The 21,289-nt window shown below is 40.5% G+C and overlaps 1 protein-coding gene across 2 annotated transcripts in view; it reads left to right on the top strand.

The window, feature by feature from the left end:
• The first annotated feature begins 8,317 nt into the window (after nt 1-8,317).
• MYO16 (myosin XVI) overlaps nt 8,318-21,289 on the top strand; it is a 367,619-nt gene continuing 354,647 nt past the window's right edge. Inside the window, exon 1 of one of the 2 annotated variants that reach the window (XM_086880163.1) lies at nt 8,318-8,568. The gene's annotated coding sequence lies outside the window, so the exon portion shown is untranslated. The other variant, XM_086880162.1, reaches the window with a different exon arrangement.

Raw genomic sequence — 21,289 nt, forward strand, 5'->3', positions numbered from 1 at the left:
TAAAATATAAACTCTTCTCTAAGTATCTTTATCACTGTTATTAAATAAATCTAAAATTTTAATAGAGTTTTCATTGAACATATTCTTCAGATATTCTGTTATTAAAGTTCTAGCACAAAGCTGGGCATTTGATTTTGATTGGAGTGGGATCAAACTGTAGAAGAAGGCAACTTTTATCTGTACTTTTATACAACCAAGAAACCTTGATATCTTCTATATATCCTTTGTCTCTGAACTTCATGTTTCAGGTACAGGAGTGTGGGAAGGGGAGTGTAGTAGCAAAAGGCTCTTAATCAGTTCTAGGTCAGGGACAGGGAGGCAGAAAGACTTTATCCTCAAACTCTTTTATTTGCTTTTCCACACTTATCTACACACAAACACAGGGAGAAGGAGAACATCTGTGTCAAAGCCTGAAGGGGCTGAAAGAAGAAACAAGCCTCGCTTGCTGTGTTGAATGCAGCAGTGTGACAAGAAGGGGAGACAAGGGTGACATGGAAATAAACCTGTTAGGGATTGGTTCCACTGGATTTGTTGAAATCCTTCCAGTACAGCCTTACTGGAAGAAGTACAAATTTTGATGTACTTTTCTCTTTAGTTCTTTAGTAGAACTAAACAGATAAAATTCCAGTTTTGCTAGTGGTAACCAGAAAATTTCATGAAAAATGCCAGAAAAATGTGCAATTCACCTTGTTTTACATTTTTCCTAATGAATTTAAAGGTGGTTAGCAAACACTTTATTTTCTGATGAAGCTTTAAATAAATATTAAAAAGCAATATTTATCAGAATGTTAGAAGAAATAATCTTTCATGTCTGGATAAAATTCAGGATAACTGTCTGTTAAAACAATATTTTTCTTTTCCCAAACAAAATAGACTGTGCTGGTGAGATTAATTTGACTAAATGATTACTGGCACTACTGAGAATCACTCACTTTATTCAGATTACCTAAGGTTATGACATGGTAGATTAATCTAAGTTCCTAAAAGAAGCATATTCATACCCAGTCTTTCAGCCCAAGTTAAAGGAAACTGAATGAAGAAGATCAAATTCTAATTTATTTTTTTTCTGAATACATAAATTCCATCCATTACATTTGAGTAGATTCACAAAACCTGTAATTCCAGTTTCAGCCTATCACCAAAGTGTGAATACCCAGCAGACATTGAACTATTGCTAGAACCATGGGCAGAGTTCAAACAGTCTCCTTGAAAGATATTCATCAACAGCCAGTGGGGACTGACAGGCTGATTTTCCTGTGGAGTGGAGGAGTAGCACTGCTGACTGAAGGCATTGTCCTCAGTTGTGACTCTCTACAAGGTGGGTTACTTGCAGAAGAAGCAGAATTTGTCCAGGTTGATGATGCGGCCCTGAATAATGAGATCCTCATCCGTTCATCCAAGATCATGAGGGTAGATCTAAGGTTATGTACAGGTATATGACAGCTAAGCATTTTCATCTTCTCTGGAAAGGATAGAAGCAGAAAGGGAGATGTCTTCAAGGATGAAGCTCTTCCTGTTATCCAAGTCCTCCCTTTCTTCTTCCTGCTCCCCTCTGTTCTCCTCCACCTTCCCTTGTGATCATGCCCAAGCTGTCAAGCTCCTTTGAAATACTTCAGAGCTACACCTCATACATTTCTTGACAAGAATATCACTTTTTTTTTTTTCCCCCACTACCACTAGAAACACTCCCTTTTATCACCAGGATGTAAATAAAACCTTTGGAAATTATGGAAACAGTGAAGTAAAAGATTAGCTGTCTGACCCACAGAGAACCCAAGAAGTATATAGGACATTGCTCTGTGTGTCAGAAATTCATTTTTAGTTTGTGGGTCTGCCTTATTCAGGGTAGTGGTTAATCCTCATTGGAGTTATGAGGAACAGATCTCATTTTAACCAGCTACCCTGTCCATCTAATAACTCTGGTAGGCTATGGGCATGCACATTACAATTTACTAACTGCACTTTTGCATGGCCTTCTCTTGAGAAATCTCTTCCTGACAAAATGTGGTTTTGAACCAGCAGTATAAAGGAACTGGTTTGGATTCCTATGAATAAATGAGCTCCTCTCAAAATACCAGTTTCTAAAAATGATTCACTAAGAATTTAAAGTAACTGGAGCCACACTGTTACTGAATTAAAGTTAGTGCAGACATTCACTGCCTTGAATTGCTGTAACAGACATGAAGTTGATATGTTTTAACCTTAGAAACAATGTTTTACCCTTAGAAACAAAAAAATTTCTGCACCTAACCCCAGGATGTAAGTCACTCGCAAAATGATGAAAATGGCAAGAATCTACAGAACAGTTATCTCAGATTAGTATTTCAAGACAAGTCTGTAAAATGCCTAAATATAAATTTTCTGAAAAATTACTTCTGCCACTGTTACGTATCTCCCTCTGTAAAAGCTAATGGCATCTAGTTCAATATTTTAAATGTAGCAATAACCAAGCACCTGAAGCTCTTGGTAACCCAATCCTTCATTAACACATCAACGATTAGTAGTTTTATGGTTGTGATAGGCCCTTATGGAGTCATAAATTCAGATCAGCAGTGGTGCTATTCAGAGGTTAGTAGCTGCTCCAGTATTTCAAATCTTGCACTTCCCCAAACTGATTGTCAAGAAGATATGTGGCATATTAAAATACTATGTACCTTGATTAATGCAAACCCATGAATAGAAATCAATGTCTTTGTCAAGCTTAGCATCTGATCCACTCTGCAGAATAGATCAAGATACAGGGAAAATCCATAGCAAAAGTGCTGTGTTCTTGTGCTGTGCTTTGCACTATGGATTCAAAGTGAACCTTTCAGTACAAAATGTGAGAAAAACTGACTTTTTTTAAATTTCTCTTACCACTTTCAAAATGCCATTCCCTCTACTGTAATTAGCTCACTGGCAGAATAGAAAATATGACTCTCCAGGTTAAGATACAGAAATCTGAACTGGAAAACAAATCCTTATTGATGAATTCAGATAGTAGAGCTGGAGCCAGAAAACAATTTGGTTAGGCTATTGTCTTATCTAAAAAAACAAATAAACACAGATGAGTATAATTTGAAATGACAGACACAAAAGTACTGTGAAATTCATACACACTTCAATGGATACAAAATTTTTCTTTTTGATTTACTTTCATAATGTTTCATTAATCTTGGTGGAAGACTACAGCAAAGATATTTATTCAATAGAAGCAAATTAGGCTGCTGCATATCGGTTATGTATAAATAAAGATCTCTGTTCTGAAAGGATGACTCCTCATTTCCCTTGTTGCTTTCCCTGTTCCCTTTTCACATTTCCTTATATTTCTGTTATATGGCATGACCTCTCCTATAAAAATAATTGTCTTTAATGTAGCAGTTCTACAACAAGCAATAGATTTATCCTTTGATGTGTATATTCTAGGCCACTTTCTTCACCTACTTCATATTTTTGGATCATCTGCCATGTCTGTAGCCATAGTAGATTATTTACTTATCTGTCCATTTATTTGCTTTGGCATAAGCTGTCCATTTGTGTTCATGCAGCAAAACTGGAATGCATTCAAAGTTAGAAAATTAGATATATTTGCCTTGATTAAAAATATGCCCTCTCCCTTTCCCTGACTCAAATCTTCTCTTACCCACTTTTCCTTCCTGAGACCACTTTGGTTCTGACTGTCTAGAAACCTTTTACTGTCCTCACTTCACCTCATGCAATTTGCATGAACATAGTGTCTCCCAGCTTTCAGGCAATGATTCACACCTCCTACCTAAGCTTTTAGCTGTCAAGCTAGAGATGTTTTTCTTCTACAACTGACTACTCTGCTAAAAAGCAACCACCACAGCTACAGAGCATGTGTTGTATCTCCATGGGACAAGCAGGGACAGTGTCATGCCTGTATCTCTCCAAGGCACAAAGTTGAAGTTATATTTCTGGAGAAAAACATTAAGTCTAATAAAATCATAGAATCATAGAATGTCTTGTGTTGGAAGTGTCCTTAAAGATTTCCTGGTTCCAAGCTCCTTCCATGGGTAAGTATGCCTTCCATTAGACCAGGTTGCTCCTCAGAGCTCCAGTGTGGCCTTGAATACTTGCAGGGATGAGACATTCACAACACAAGTTGAATACACCCTGAGGAAAGTGTAGAGTTAACATGATCTTCGGTCTGAATTCACCTGCTGAAAATATTATTTACTTAAAAAAAGGTGAAAAAGTGAAAGACAATCCACTTGAACATAAAAAGGCAGCTTCAAAACAACCACAGAGGTTCCATTCTATTTCCTATGAAACAGGAATTTCTGAGTTGCAGGAGGAATGCTGCTCTTATTCATGTTATTCTGATGGCATGCTTGGCATTTTGGTAAAGCTCATGCTGTGGGAACGACCATGTTTTCTTAGGGATTCTCTCTAGGCTTTTACTGGTAAAAATACTATATGGACCCAAACTAGAATTTCCTACCAACAATACCTTACATTAATGAACTGATTATTTCAAACTATTTCAAATTCCTTCTGATTCAGAATTTCATTCCCTGATGACATGTAATGACAGTGCTCTGGGGGAGAAGCACGGAGTGATGATTTGTTTGAAGGTTAGTGTCAAATGTGACAGCAATTTAGATTCTGAACTATCAATACAAGAATGAATGAACTGCAATATCATTCTTGGTAGAATACAGAAAGATTGGAAATTATACTTAAGTAACTTTCTGCTCATACTGGAGTTTGAATAGATGCAGTTAACACCAATGGGTGGTTAATTCACCATTACAAAGATTTTATCCACATTTTTGTTTTTTTAATCTGCAGTCATGCCAAATTATTTTTACAGTGATCATCACTAACTTCAAATATCTGGGGAATTTTTTTGTTGCCTTCCTTCTAATTTGTGGCTTTCCAATAAAGAGTTGTGCGTGTTTACATTAGCAAACTAATGAAAGCTAAAAAACTAGGAAGCTTTATATACATCAGATGTAATTGTAAACTGACCTTTGAGGTCTTCTAACAGAAGAAGAATCAGCTTTGGAAACAGAATCAATATTGTTATTTTAATGAAATGTTGCCAGTTTAGTGGAATAATGCAATATTTTATTAATTGTTAGAATTATATTTTCATATGGTTTTCCTGCTGGAAAATAATCCATCTAGCCAGCAGAGTTCCAAGTCCTGCAGAGCCAGCAGAGGTATCTTGGGTACAGGAACCACAGAGAGCAGCACTCCTGCTGGGATTATGTTGTGATGTAGATGCTATCAGTGCCAAGGTGTTGAGAGCTGGGTATGCATTTCTCCCTGGCCCTGGAATTTGGAGCTAGAGAATTTGATGCAGGAGGAATGACTGAGGACACTGGGGAAATAGGGAGACCTTGGTTTGATGCCTTATTTGAGTACCTAGAATCAATTCTTCAAGGAAACACTAGAAGTGAGGTCTCCCCATAGCTGAAGCCTTCCCTCAGCCTGATGGTGTGTCCTAACCACAAAGGAACAGAATCTTTCTTTCTCTTTATCAGCTCACTGAGCCACAACTACATAAAATAACAGCACAGGAAGAGCAGATTTAATGTACAGTCTTTTCTGAGCTCTTCCTAGGAAGGTGAATTTCACAAGACAGCTCAGTCAAACTGGGGGCTGCCTGTTGCAGTCCCAGGGCAGTCCCCATCTCCTTTTGCTGGCACTACAGATGCTTGCTCTCTGCTCCTCATCTACCCAGCGCTGACTCTCAGAGAACTTGCTCAAGCACCTAAACAAGCTATGAAGAAATGTTTAGCTTTCTTCAAATTTTGTTTGAACAGAGGAAGCATTAGGAGCAGGACTGCCACCTTTAGGACAAAAAATAGCTCCCAAACCAGCTTAGCTGCACTGTAAATATTTACCCTTAGGGGAAACGGGAACCTAATTTAATGCTGGAGTCTGGTTCTGTGGCATCTAAACATTTCTTTAAGTGAGGTAGGCACCAGCAAACACTAAGATATAAACATTTTTTTCATACCAATGCTCCCCTTTCTCTTCTTCCAAGAACAAAAAATTAATAGCTTGTTCATTTCTAGATACATAGTTGGGATTATTTTGTAACTTTTTCAGCTTTCCCTTTTGAGAAAGTCTTTCATCTTGCAGGAATTTTCCTCTGTTTTGTCTCACATGACACACCTCAATGATTTGAAACACAGTCAGCCTTGTAAATAAACTTTTGGATGTCAGTTTTTGCAAGAATGGGGCTTACCTCAGTTTTATTTGCAACAATTTCTCTTTGACAGGAAATACTGGCTTTAAAGTTCTTTGCTGAGGTATACACCGTCATTGCTTCATTCCATTTTAGTTGTTTAGCCCCTAGTCCCTCAATAGAGACGGTTGCTCCAGAACAAATCTGCATTACAGACAAAGTCTAAGGAAAAAAAAATAGACATCACAAATCTAGGAGATCCTTTCTACCTGAGACATTGGTCTTTCTGTACTGAGTTAAAATCAATAGGAAATGACATATCTTGTACATGAAAGTTGCTTACAGAGCACAAGGAAGTAATTACCTTCCTTTTGCATAACCATTGATCATTTAGAGGGTTTGGACAACAAGCAAAGAGCCATTGAAGGCCTTCCTTAGCCCCAGAAGGTTTCAGTCCACTCTCTAAGAAAGTGTTTCAGACAGAAGGCAGCCAGAATTCAAAGCCAAGGAAGCAGAAGACATCATTCAAGGATTTAGCCTGCAGGAGCCTGAATGAGGACCTAAATTCTGATACCAGGATAAAAGCTATTCTGGGAGGATATTTCATAATTGATTACATAATCACAAAGTTAAAGACTAAGCTCTCCTTTCCTTCAGTCCTTATCGCTCCTTCACTCTTGTGTGCTGGTTCATCTTCCAGACAGAGGGAAGTGTGTGCTCTGCCCTCAACACTGCACTCCACACTCCACACTCCCTGTATCTAATCCAGCTACAGGGACACTAACTGCTCAGTTGCATACCAGGTCCCATATAATATATATATATATAATAAATATAATATATGATATATGATATATGATATATGATATATCATATATGATATATCATATATGATATATCATATATCATATATCATATATAGTATAGAATATAGAATATATAGAATATATAGAATATATAGAATATATAGAATATATAGAATATATAATTTCATGTGAAGATAGCTGTGGTCAGATCCTTGAGCTTCTCCGGAAAACCTTGGGACCACTTACATGAGGATCACAACTGAGTTTTAAGTGAGGGACAACTGCTTATACTTCATACAACCAAACCTGAGTCAGCAGTGCAGATGCCCTCATCAGGCACGCAGGGAACATTCAAGACCAAGTGAAAGGTAATCTAATATGCAGGTATTTATATTCCACAGCATTTCATAGTGTGTAGGCATCTGAGTATTCTATGTATCATTGGCATGCCAGCTAGGTCTAGAAGGGGCTCTGGGAGAAGGTAAAGCTTATTTCCGTAACTGCAACCCTGCAGTGAGTTTTGAGCCATGTGGGATGCAGGGTATACCCTGCAAACAGAGGAAATTAGTGGGTGAATCCTGCTAGGATAGCAAAGACAGCTCCTATTGAGAGCATGTAGTGGAAGACTACATAGCATGGGTTTGTGTAGGGCAGTGTCTAGTGAAGACTTTGCTAGGATGCTTCCTGGTAAGCCTCTTTTGAAAAAAAGGATGCTTTGATATGCACTTTATCTAGAATTTAGGTAGGATTCTCATCTGTGGGCAAAATATCTTACCAGTCTCACTACTCAATAAGGTGGCAAAAGACTGTCACCGGGACTTGTAACTTTCCTGCCTTTATGTTTTTGCAAGATTTCTACCTACAGTGCCAGGAAACACAGCTCTAAAGCAGTAGGATGTGAGCAAGCTGCTTATAGTACCGGGACAGAAACAGATGCATCCAAGCTGCCATTTGTTCTGTAAGTACAACCTCGTAAGAAGTGTTGATTTTGCATCCATCTCACGGGGTGATAATTACGATATTCCCAGCGTTTCTCTTTTGTTGGGCATTAGGTGCCAGTAGGGAATCAAGTAGGTCTTTGTTGTGCTGAAGTACATGTAGACTGCTCCCACACACACAGCCTTCCCTGACCTCTTCCTTCCAGCACTTTATCGAAGGAGAAGGGAGGACAAAGCATGTCAAACCCCGAAAAAGCAGCAGCCCTTTGCGGGGTGCCCCGCGGGGCCGAGTGAGCTCCGAGCACGGCAGGTGAGTACGGCAAAGGGAGGCTGGGGGATGCAAGCGGGGTTCGGGGGGTGTCTCCTCCGAAGCTCCGCTCGCCCCCGGGCTGGCCCGGCAGGTAGCGGGGCGGGGCGGTGCCGGGAGAGCCGCCCCCGGCCGGCCCGGCGGCTGGGCACCGCTTCGCATCCCTTCGCTTCGCTTCGCTTCGCTTCGCATCGCGGGGAGGCGGCGGCGAGGGGCGGGCGGGGAGGAGTGCCGGGGAGGCAGAGGCGGCACGGCACGGCTCGGCACGGCTCGGCACGGCAAAGCCAGACCCTCAGAGAAAGTGGAAGTGCGCCTCGCCCCGCCGCTGCCCGGCACCGGCAGAGAGGCGGCCCCCCGGCCCGGCCTCGCTCCCCCGAGGTGAGTGCCGCCCCCGGGAGGGAGGGAGGAGGGCGGCGGGGCCCGGCAGGAGCGCTCCGCAGCGGGGGCAGCGTGCCCCGCGGGTCTCCCGGACAGGAGAGGGCTGATGAGGAGGCGCCTTCTGCGGACGGGCTCGGTTGGTGGTCTCTTGTGAGTATTGGGGGAGAGAGAAGGGTGGTGATGTGTGTGCTTTTTCATGTGTTCTGCGCTCCTTTTTGTCCGCGTGTCCGTGCCCTGCCCGTGGCCCCGGCCCCGCAGGCTGGCGCCAGCCGCGGGGGCTCGGCCGGGGCCGGCAGGAGCCGCCGGTGGGGAGCGAGCCAGGGGAGCTGGGGGTCAGCGAGCTGCGGGGCTCGGCCCCTGCTCATTGTGTGCTGGGGGCAGAGAACCAGCCCAGGCTCCGTCAGACGGGCACTTTTCTTTAATCCAGCCCCTTTGTGGACGCGCCGCTGCCCTTCCCGAGCCCCCGGCTGGGGCGGGAGAGGCTGCCGCGATCCTGCCACCCCGCCGGTGGAAATCAGTGCTGACAGGCAGCTGGATGGCGATTTTCTGATAAACATTTTCTTGCATTGGCAGTGTCAGTCGGTTAAATCCCAATGTCCTGTGGGAGCGTGCCTCCCGGCTGGGTGACAGAAGGGCTTCAGAGCAGTGTTAGCGCCAGGCTGGCTTCCAGCAGCAGCTCGCCTCAGGTGGCCGCTCAGCCCCTGTCCCCCCGCGCCGGGCTGGATCTCCTGCTGCTCCCGCCTTTCGCCATTGGAAACCTGCGGGTACGGGGCTGGAGACCAGCAGCCCTGGCTTTGCCCCAGGGCTGGGGTTGCTGGCAGTGGGAGCCCGATCTGGAGGATCGCTCCGGGGAAAAATGACTTTTCCTTCCCTCTGGCACGATAGCGAATAGCGTGTCGGGATAATCCGGTGTGTTTCACTAAGAGAACGTATGATGCAATTCAGGTGTTTACACAGTGAATTTAGGAACTTTTGTCTCCTGCTGTGCGTTGTTCCTGGGCAGAATCTCAGGAAGATCGTGTTTTCTCTCGACTCCTGTTCCACAACTTCATAAGAGACTATTCTCCTGTTGAGCTTTCTGTTCTCCTATGTATTCTGCTTATAGTTCTGTTACCACTTTTATCAGTACGTTACACCAAAAATGAGGGGCAATGCTGAAGTAAGTAGCCTTTTTAGGTGGTGTTTTGCTTTGGGAATGATTTTGTGAATGTAAAAACATTCTAAATTCCATTGCCAGCATCTGAGATGTGCCTGAGAATAAAAAACAAAAACAAAACCCAACCGTGTTATGTACATAGAACATGTATATATGTGTGTGTTTACAGTAGATTCAAAGTGATGGGACAAGTTCTCTTGAGTGGGCTATTGTTCTGTAACAGCAGGGGTGCCATTAACAGTACCAATAAAGACTGGGATTAGGGTGATTGGTAGAGCAGAGCTCTGAACCGTTCCAGTAATTTTGTTTTGTAGCAGCATTCAGAAATCCCAGCTGCAAATCACATTACACAAAGAGAAAGCCAGTCCTTGGCCTCAAAAGATGACACAGGTACAGCAAGCAATTTGTAAGAGGAAGGAACAGAGGGAAAGCCTATTGTCTAATATGACATAGGTTAGGCCAGAGCTCAGTTTCCAGACAGCAACTGACTTTATATTTTTTGTCTCCAATACATTTTTATTATTAATTTAATCTTTCCTGATTATGCAATAATTTTCTAAGTACTAGCAATAATGTCTGATGTATAGTATGCAGAACCTGTATTTAATGTGTAACAAGAATAAACATTGAAGTATTTTGAAGTGGGAGATCAAAATAATTCCAGCTGGAAGTGTACAGAGTAATTTGAATACATCAACATAGGGTATCACATATTCTGTAATTGTACAGTAGGAATTAAATGGAGCTTGATTTGCTTGGAATTTGTAGTGCTGGTTGAGGCAACTGACCATCATGGTAACAGTGGTTTATTGCACTGCTTGGAAAGAGATCTTGATTTTATGTTGTCATTATGTTACTTTTAAGTAGTACTGTTATTTCAAGACAGCATAATTAGTTGAAAAGCATTTGGCATTCACCCCTGTAAAACAAGATCTTAGTGCTAAATGCAGATCCGTGCCTGTCTTAAAATATTTTTTGTCATGAAATGACGGTCAGAACAGCAGCTTCAACCACATTTTTACTCTTTTGGAAGAGAATGATTTTTTACCTTAGTCATGGGAGCTCTGACAAAGTGAACATAAGGTAAGTGGCCAAAATAAATGGGACACTTCAGTGGGATGAATTACAGATTTGAACATCAGCCTCTTCTGTCTCACCCAATTTTCCTAGCCAACAAGTTGCTTCAGGCTGATTTCTTTAAATATGCAGTGTCAAGATACATATACACAGAAAAGAGTTTTTTGTTCAATTGTGAGATGCAACAGAAGATATTCTTCCAGTCTGAATACTGCTTTTATTCAGATTTTCATGAACACAATTTTTTGTCCAGTTCTATAAAAAAGTGACAAAATAGTGAGTTTCTCATCTGACTTAACCACACAAACCCACCCCCCCAAAAAACATAACAAAAACTGAGCAATAACAACAACAGAAAAACTCAACTTCAAAAGGCAGCATGGTCCACTTTGTATAATCTGTCAGTAACATCTCAGTCCTCTGTGTTGGTTTGTTAATGTCTTTCTGATCATAGTCTAGCAAACTTCTCTGTGTTTTTTCAACCTCATCTTCTTTCTGCTATTTACTGTTATTAAAATAGTTGAAGCTAATTAACATAGAAAAATGTTATAATCCTGCACAAAATCAGCAATATCTGGGGATACAGCTGATGGTACCTGGGAATATTGTGTTGTCTCATGTTGGCAATAACAGCAGCTACTGGAGATACTTGCCATTTTGTGGAACAGTCCTACTGGTTTAAGACTCTGCCAAATTCATGTGAATTACAGTTTGTTGCATCGTTCTGAAAAAGATGACAAATATTTTTTTGCTCAATAAGATGAAAAAAACATCCTGGCAGGCATCTAATTCTAACCTTTGCACTTAGATTTGTTATTTTTCCTTAAGGTGTGTGTTTCATGTGGTGCCAAGCATAGCTGTTAATTCATTTAGCTTTTTTGTGACATTTCACAACAATCAAATAAACATTAATATTTGTGTATATATAGAACTATTCACACAACCTTTTTCGTGGAGTATTTATTAATAAATCATGTTCTGATTCATGGCTATAAGTGTGTATATTCCTGGCATGTCTCATTACACATGCAGAAGAGCCAGGTTGGATAATGGATGTTAGCTTTTGTTCCTTCTTTCTAAATGTTTCACTTTAGAATATCACTCTCTCTAATTCCTGGAAGTGTTAATGCAAACATTGTATCTGTTTAGTCAGGGAAATATTTTTCTCTTTCCTAAAATATTTGGGATCATAAAAGCAAGGTGTGTAACCTGAGTTGTTGAACCTGGTTTCAGGTCTTAATGGTGACAGTGTGAACTCTCAGCTACTCAGTAATGTAGCTGGAATCTGTGATCATTACATTTCCCCCCAAAATTACATATAGATTTGCAATATCATTTGCAGAAAGGCTTTTGTTTCAGCAAAACTTGTTATTTTTGACAAAACACCCAACCTGTTTTCAGTCACAACATCTCTATGTTCAGTCTGAATGAATATTTTAATACAAAGGGTTCAATGTATCCACTGCAAAACAATGGAATTTATTGTATGTTGCAATAGCAGAAAAATATTTCAAAAAACATCATTTGCTGCCTTGTGCTGAAGGAAGAGATGACTGAGGTTTTTTTTCTAATGGATATAGCAAATATGTACCTTTTTAATGGGCTAGTTACTGTTGTATTACACAAAAAGGGACACCTAAAGTTGGACTAAAAATTAATTAAACAATCTCAACAATGAAGCCTCACAGGTAAACAGCTTCAGGGAGGTTGTCTTAACTGTGGCTTTTGTATTATATGTGGAGAAGGACCTGGTTAATTCCAGTCATGCTGAAAATAGCTTCTCCTTTCTGAAATGAAGGTATGTCTCGGATAAGGTATCAAATCTTGACTTCAGTGGCCTAGAGAGCATGGAAGCGTAATGCATCCCCAGCAGTGAGAGGCTGGCATCTGTGTTGACTCAGAGATACAGGCACCACGGTAGCCACGCTAATTTTTCTGGTGCTTCTAGACTTAAGTCCCTCTCAAGTGAGGTGCCGAGAGAAGAAGTTCTGCAGCTTCATCACAAGCATAGAACAGAGCCACTTCAGACAGTAAAATCCAGGTAATTGAAAGATACTGCTTGTGGTTCAGAAGACATATTAGTTTTTATGACGGTCAGTGTGAAACTGGGGGTGAAATGTTTCTTACAAATAGAAATTCTGTGTTCATGTGAAAAGATATTCAGTGGACTTAAAATAAACTGGTGTAAACATCTGCTTTTCTGACAAAATGGATTATTTTGTTTTGAAATTAGAACAAGGTACAAAATGCTTGGAAATACAGTCTGCAGGATGTGTGGGATGTCTGCAATTGTGGGGTTTGTTTTGGAGCAGTTAAGTATCTTTGGTGTAAAGGGGTTGTAAAAAAATTGTAACTGTTGTTGCAATAAACTGTTGAAGTAGTTTATTGTGGATCAATTCTCAATTGAGAAGCGTTTGTGTCAGGTGGTGTTTTATTAGGTGTAATAAAACAAAAGCATCCATCCAACTGCATTTATCTTAGTGTCTGAGAAATACTATGTAGAAGGAGGGATTGTGTTGATAGTTTTACATTTTTATGGTATCAGAAGCTAAATTCTGTCACAGAAGCTTAATCTGAGCAGGTGCTCTGACTTCCTGTGTCATCAAAAGAGAGAGATAAATAACTTCCTGGTGGAAATTATTCTGATTTTACGGCCATGATGCTCTCTACTATGCCAGTCTGTTTTGGCATTGGAGTGGCATAGGCATCCTTGCCTGTAATTGTGCAGGTCAAATGAGCCTTCCTGGAGGGAGAACTGTGAGTCCCTAGCACTTCCCTGGCAGTGTCCTGGATTTCAGCTAGAAAAGGAAAGTTTGTGCTGTTTGTCAGATCTAGATTGTAGATAAATACGGTGTGTCCTAATTAGGAGTTTTATTTAAGGAACATTAGTGATTAACACCCCAATCTAATTACTTGTAAGCTTCTTGCTAATTTTGCAATTAGTGCTGGAGCAAAACTTTATGGAAAATTCACCTGGAAGGGAAACAGAACCACTAGTTTCTAGTGCTTATAGAAAGCTTTGTTTCTGTGACAAGGTTAGGTAGACAATGTCTGTAAGAAAACAGTAGTAGTTTTACATGATGGTGAAGACAAAATGTGTCAAGTGCTTTTCAAAAAAAGTTATAGTTGGTTTTTGAAACCCACATGACTCTGGCTTTTGAATGTGCATCTGTAGGATCAAATTCTGCTCAGATATTACCTAGTGGAGAAGGCATTATTGAATCATGTTATACCACTGTCATCTTTGGCCTTCAGAGGATGAGAAGGAGGACTCGGGGTGTAGCTAGGGTTTGCTGATTGTATGCTCTTGCAGTTTAGCCAAGGCAGCTTTTTATAAACATAGATGATAAGGTGCAACTTGGACCAGCCATTAGGCCACTCTAAAATGTAGCATGGCCTTACAGGGAAAAAGGTGTTCTTGATAGCTGGTTTCCAGATAATCACTGTAGTGTTTCAGCTGGACAGAGAACATGGTGGAGAATACCCTGGCCCATCAACCAGGTGTCCATAACTGTTTTCTCCTCAGAGAAAGTCTCTCAAGTACTGTCTCAGTTTCGATGAGCAAACTTGTTCTTCCCAGAGACTGATAAAATTGATTAATTCTTAGTACTGGAAGGCAGTTCATGTTTTTCAGAATTAAAAACTAATAATTTTCTATCTTTAAATGCTAGATTTTTAATGTTTTGGAAGATGGGGAGCTTTGCATCCACTCTGAAATAATATAAATAAAATCTGGGGAGAGAGAGATCTGTTTATTAGTTAAATGGATGTTGCTGGAAAAGAAACAGACAAGCTCTCAGGCTAAGAATACCTTATTCCCTGATTGGACTGATGAAGCAATTAAGCCTAAAAGCTTGTCACTTGTTTTTATTGTGCAACAATTGCAGCAGACTTTTAAATCAATCTTTTGCTTATTTGTCTTTGTAAAAGAAAATGGTTTATCCATAGGCAGAGCTGCTGTGTGCTTGGTAGTGTGGACATGTGCATTTAATGCAAAACAGTCAGGGCTGCTTCAGCATGCGAGATTGTGCCCTGGACTCACGATTCCTCAGTCCTGTCACATCTCTTCCTTTCGCAGCAGGACATGCTCGTCTACATCCCAGTGTGCCAGCACAGCCATATAAAGGAAAGGATATAAAAACACTGCAAGCTGCTCTGCTCCTACTTCCTACCACAGATACTGCTTTTGATGTCAAGTGGCCTGGTACTCCCTTGACCCCTTTCACTATTCCTCACTGAATGTGTTTTAGCTAGACAAATAATTTGGCTCTTACTTTAGTCCCAGGTTCAAGTCTCCTGATTGTTCACACTGCATATATGCTAATAAATTCAGTATCCCTAGCAGTGTTGGAGAGGTAGCTCCTTGTGAAGAGGGACAGGGGGGCAAATAAGGCATTGTTGGCTGGCTGATTTGCTTCAGGGTCTGCTCTGGACAAACAGTATGGGCACAGACCCTGCCAAGTTTGTCTTCCTCTGCCTGGGACATTTCTCTAGCACTCTCACAGGAGGTCTTCTGCCTTTAACTAATCCCTCCTTCCTGTGATAGAAATGGCTTGGTACCACTCCTGAGTGTCAGATCTAGATGGGCTTTAATATGAGCTCTACCAGTAAAGAGACCTAGCCCTGATGATGACTGTACCTTAATATGTAGGTAGATGGTGACAGTCATCAGTAGTTTTACTCCAATTCTGTATCTTAAACTGAGATTTTGGTATCTAATCATCTTTTCTGTGCTTCCAGATACATTCTTTCTTCCCCTGTGAAAGGAAATGTGTGTACAAACATCACACGGGACATCCAGGGCAGTGTAGTAGACAGCTAGTGCCTTGAGACCAATATTGTTCATCAGGGTGGGGAATACTATCTCAATGAGTTAAGGCTGGCTCATGGTAACTTTCACTCACAGTGTAAAATTTTTGTGCTTCATCTATTGGTGTAACTACTAATTAGGCTTTCTGAATTTATGTGTGCATTAATACTCAGCTGCTGCAGCTATTTCCTTCCAGAATCCTGAGGGATTTTTTTGTTTGTTTTCTCCAAAAAAGAGTGAAATTTTATTCCTTGGTACAGGACTGGTGGCTTTTGCCACCAGTGACTGATGATGTTCTCTCTGTCTCCCCATTATATTCCCTCAAATTTTAGTCAAAAAGAGAATGTCTGAGGTTGATGTTACATTATCCTTACAAAGTTTAAATTAAAGGCACTGGATTAGGGGAGCTGTGCAGTTGTTGCAGAAGGAGGAATCCTGGGCAGGCAAAGGGAGAGCCCACAGCAGCTGGGCAGCGTCCTGCTGACTGCGGCATTCGCTGCTGAAGCACTCCATGGGCCAGAGGGAAGTCGTGTTCCAGCAGACCTGAATACCTGATCACTAATTCATCTAGTTCCCAACAGTGCAAGAGGGTGGAGCAAGGTGGTTTGACTGTGTTCTTTATATACTTTCCAAGGATGGAAAACACTACTTTCAAACTGTCTTCTCATTATTAGTTTTAGATACATCTACTGCAAATTGTATCTGCTAGAAAGAGGAGTCAGAGGTCCTCATTTTTTGATGTGGACATTGAAATGCAGTAGCATTTCAAAACCTTTGGGTGGCTTAGATCCTTTACAGACATACAATAAATGGTAGTCCCTGCTCCCCAAGACCTTCAGTCTATCAGATGAGAAGAGTGAGGGGAAATTCAGTAGTGTCCACAGGGACAAATAAGATAGGATACAAAATTTAAGTCAGAGGAGTTTCATTAGCTAAGAACACATTCCATTTCTGTTTCATACAGTAAGCCATCATCATACTAGCTAGGTCTTAATATTTTAAATACTGCAACTTAAGTAAAATCCATAGGATTTTAAAAAGTCAGTTCAGTTCTAGTGGGTAGGACTGGATTTGTCAGCAATTCAAGAGCAAGTACCACAGAACATACTGTGCCCCGGAAAAAGGATGAAAGGAAAATATTGGTCTATTTTTAAGGGACAAAGCCAGTTCTTCAGACTTCAGGTTGTCTGTAGGTGTGTCAAGTCATGCACGGCCATACCCATTTGTGTAATGTAGTGTCTGCATGGTGGGTAAATTTTTCTGGTGTGGTTTGTGATGCACAATGAGGGTGATGGACCACAGCAGCGTGCTGTAGCTGTTTGCACCAGTTGTCTGGTCTAGAAATCCAAAAAATGTACACACAAAGACAAGCATAGGCACTTATGTCATCTACCCTTGGCTCTTGACTCAGTGCAAGCATCCTCTTCCACACTGGGAATGAGAATGTTTGAGGGGCCAGTGGGAGGTGATGGAGTGTGGTGGTGCTGGTAGGCTGGCTGTGTGCATTCCAAAAGGTTTTAATCAGTGATTAAATAGGCTGGCACTTGGGAATGCCTAAGGGTGGGCCAAATGTGGGTGTCTTCCATGCTTAAATGTTAGCTCATCTTCTCAGAAAGGACAGCAGTGTTGTGGCTGCTATTGCAGCATATTTGCTGAACTCACAGTTGTGGAGGAAACATATCCTCTTTTTATTTTTTTTTAGGTCCTACTAGTGGGTTGGGTATGTAGATGTGAATTCCTTCTCATTTCAAGCACACACTGTTCTCACATGGAGCCTGCTGCTGGGAAAGGCACATCTGTTTTACAAAAGTCACAGTTTTGTATATAAAACATGAGGTTGGACCCACAGCCAGAAAATATTTGTTTAGTTTTGCTACACAGTCAGCTACTTGGTGACTCCTGCATCTTTTCTGTATTGTTTCTACATTTTTGTCTTCTTTCATTGCTGGCAAGACATTGATGAGTTGTGGATACCATTGAAAGATTAAATACATTATTTAGTCTCCTTTTAATGATGATGTCTACTTTCATGAAAACTTTGCAGCCATAAAGAAAAGGCATTCAGGGCATTTTAAGAGGGAGTGGACCAAGTGTGATGCAGAATGCTGTTTTGCTTTGCTGGTTAAGCACAGAACCTAGGTGGGAGTTCTGCTAACCTGGGAAACAGTGAGACTGAACAACTTGCAATGTATTATTTATGTATAACTATAATAATATAATAAATATAGTAATATAACAGACTTTAAATTGCTCTCTCAAAAACCTTCATTTTTTCTTGCTTATTTTAAAAAAATCTACAGATTTGCAGATCATTTCATATTGGCACTTACAAAATTTCAGCCAACATTTGACAGCTGAAAACTACAAGCACCATTTCCAGCTCCCAGCTGGTGCTGCCACTGGCTACTGATGACCTTTCCTTTCTCTCCCACAGACATAATGGTTGGGATGTGACATAATAAGATATATTAAAGGAAAACAGCAAAAAGAAAGCCCAACCATTCTCATCCCTTATCACCCAGTTTTAATTTTGTGACTCCATTGGCCATTTTGTGAAAATCTGGGAAGCCACAAGTTGTGATTCCTCTCTTACAAATGGCATTTAAATTCCTTTTCAAAACTGTTCTTTTTAAAGTACTATCATGACTACTGAAATTGAAGACATGAATGAAGGCTAAGGTGCTTGTAAGTAAATAAAAAATACATGATATTACTGAGATAAATTATTAAAATTATTCCCTGTTAAATGTTATTTCTAATATAATTTTTACTATTATCCTGGTAGTTAGCCTGGGATGAAGGAGTTCCATAGATGAGCATGCTGTCTTTCTTATTCCCCCACCCCCTTAAATAGTGTGGCTTCTTCCTGCAGGGACTTGATGACAAATCATCTGAAGTTAATTTGTTAGTATCCTAAACAGTGCTGAGCAGAATATAGCCGTTCTCATTAGCTCTCTTATTGCCTTAGTGTCAGCACAAAACTCTTGAGGACTTGTTTGTAACATGAGTATGTCTTGATTTGTTTAATACACATTTTTATCCAATCATGGAGATGGCATTTAGCTGTGCTGTGACTTCCGAATCCTTTGTTAATTAGTCTTAAGTGACCAAAATCAATTGAAAACGTCTAAAGACTTAGTGTGATTGATGGATGTATTGTTTAGTTTGCAGAGTGACTGGGTTTTAGAATAGTTGAAGGTTTGCATCAACATCAGGCTACAGAGTTATTTACTTCTAAGGGATGAATTTCTGGTAGCTGTGTGCTATCAGCACATGCCTTCTTGTGAAGTGTACTTCTTTTTTGTGTTTGTGGGGTTAGTATAATGTCATGCTGTCATAGCAATGCACAGTATTTTATGTGATCCAAGATTAATATTGTAGCTTTCTCTGATGCTGCTTTGGTTGATAGTTTCCTCTGGATTTTGTTTGAAAAGTCTTCTCATGGTGACAACTGATACTGAGATCTTACTGGTGTGGATTGGTCATGCTGGAGGATACTGAAAAATGCTTTGATGTGTGTATGTATGTAATCATAGGCATTGCAATTTGCTAGATACTGCTTATGATTCTCAACAAATCAGGAATTAAGCACACTAATATCCTGGAAAAAGGAGCATAATCCAAGGAATGATAATCCCTGAAAAGGATTGACAGTCTTTGTACAGAATACTACTTTATCTCTTTATTGTCCCTACAAAGAGGAATTGGATTCCTTTGCTTAAATAAGTTTTAAGGAGTTAAAAAAAGATCAATTTAAGACTTGAAAAATTGGATTAATATCCCGAGGTTATCTGGGAAATGTTTGCTCATGTAATGGTCAAAGATTGCTTTAAATATTTTATCAAGGTAGCACTGGTAGTTTCACTGTGAATTGTGTGTGTTCTGGGAAGGTGAGACGGCTGTGTTTTGAAACATTCACTGAATCATTCTTGGTTTGTGCACCGATAATTTGATAATTTTACATTAAAATCAAGGCACTTATAATATCACTATGACTGATGTGTTCTGGGATGCAGTTTGCCATCTTCTTGCAGTTTTGGCATGGGAAGAGAGCAAGTGAAAAAGGTGTATGTGTGGCATTTTTGTTTTGTTTTGTTTAAATCAAAAGACAGAACACAGTACTTTGAGCCTTTGTGCTGCAGAAAATGAGAGTATAAGCAGTCTATATCTACGACATGACAAATGGGGCCACCATTTAAGTCTTCCATAGCATGTGAATAACACAGCTCAGTTAATGCTGGACCACTCATAACCCATCACAAAATTTACAGTATTTTTTGGTGTTGGATATGACTTCCTCCAGTGCTGCCCAACCTCTTTCCAGTTTGTGACTGTGGCAACACATGTACATGTTCTTCATTCTCAAACACCGAGAGGCCACAAAAGCCTGGGTACAAGGCTCAAATGTGGCAAGATGTTCCTGTTGTGTATCTATGTGTGCACACACATAGGCATGTGTGGACATACACATTTCTGATTAGTATTTCCCAAAAAGCTGGAAGTTATTCTGTAATACAAATTAATTTGTACAAAATTAATTTTAGGAAGAGGTGATTCCTGAAACTTAGTAAAAGTACCTTCAGCTGTTGAACTTTGTTGTCTCTTCTCTGAAAAATTCAAAACTCGTGGCAGAAGGTTCTTGTTTCTGGGGGCTGGAAGATAAAACGACCACCTTGCATAAATGTTACCAGCCTGTATCCAGAGCTTCAGCATTCAGTTAGACATGGTGCTTTATTAAAAAAAAAAATAAATAAAAATCCTGTGCATGCACTTTCACAATTTGTCATTGCTTTTCAAGCTTATTAACTCATTAAGTAGCATTTAATGAGGATAAGCACAAGGTAATTAATTTATGCAGTATGTTTATTGCTTCCCTAATGAATTTATGCATTAGAGTTCCTCAACGAATACATTAATCTATTTCTATATTTTGTATACATTTTGTTCTCTAAACAAACAAAAATATTTCTTTGAGGTCTTTATTCTAGACTAAAGATTGTCTATATAATACCTCCTGGTTTAAGCATGATGTAGTGCTTTCTTAGAGCGGACCTTGCCAGCATCAATGCTTGTGAACCTCTTTGTCCTGTTTGACATGTTCAGTAGTGACTTGTACCAGGGAAAAGCTGTCCTCAGTTGTACTGGGACTTAGTTTATTGTTTTTCCTAGTAAATGGTAGCTGTTGTACATTAAGTTCTTGCTTTGAGAGAGTGAGGAATTGAGTAGTCTGATGTGATATATGGAGAAAACCTATCAGTAAATAAGGTTATTGGGTGTGGGTATCTGGGTATACCCAGATATAGTAGTGGTGGGGCTGCTAGGGGTGTTGGGTATGTGAAGAGGACAGGGGCTGACCTGTGATAAACACTGCTCTAGCAGACTCACATCTGAGCCCCTCAACTGGGCACTGGTGGTGCCTCTATGAAAATATATTTAAGAAAGGGGAATACAGAAAACAGCAGTGAGGGAAATAAAGGTGTGAGAAACAACCTTGCAAGTGCCCGGGTCAGAGCAAAAAGGGGAGGAGGTGCACAGTGACAGAGCAGGTATTTCCCTTCAGCCCATGGAGAAGCATGCCAGAGCAGATAGGTGTCCAGACTGCAGCCCTGGGGAAGCCCATATTGGCATGGGCAGACATGGCCTTAAGGAACTGCAGCCAGTGGAGGGCCCACATGGGC

This window comes from Cyanistes caeruleus, chromosome 3 (genome assembly GCF_971803275.1).
Source record: "Cyanistes caeruleus chromosome 3, bCyaCae1.hap1.1, whole genome shotgun sequence".
NCBI classification, from domain to species: Eukaryota; Metazoa; Chordata; class Aves; order Passeriformes; family Paridae; genus Cyanistes; species Cyanistes caeruleus.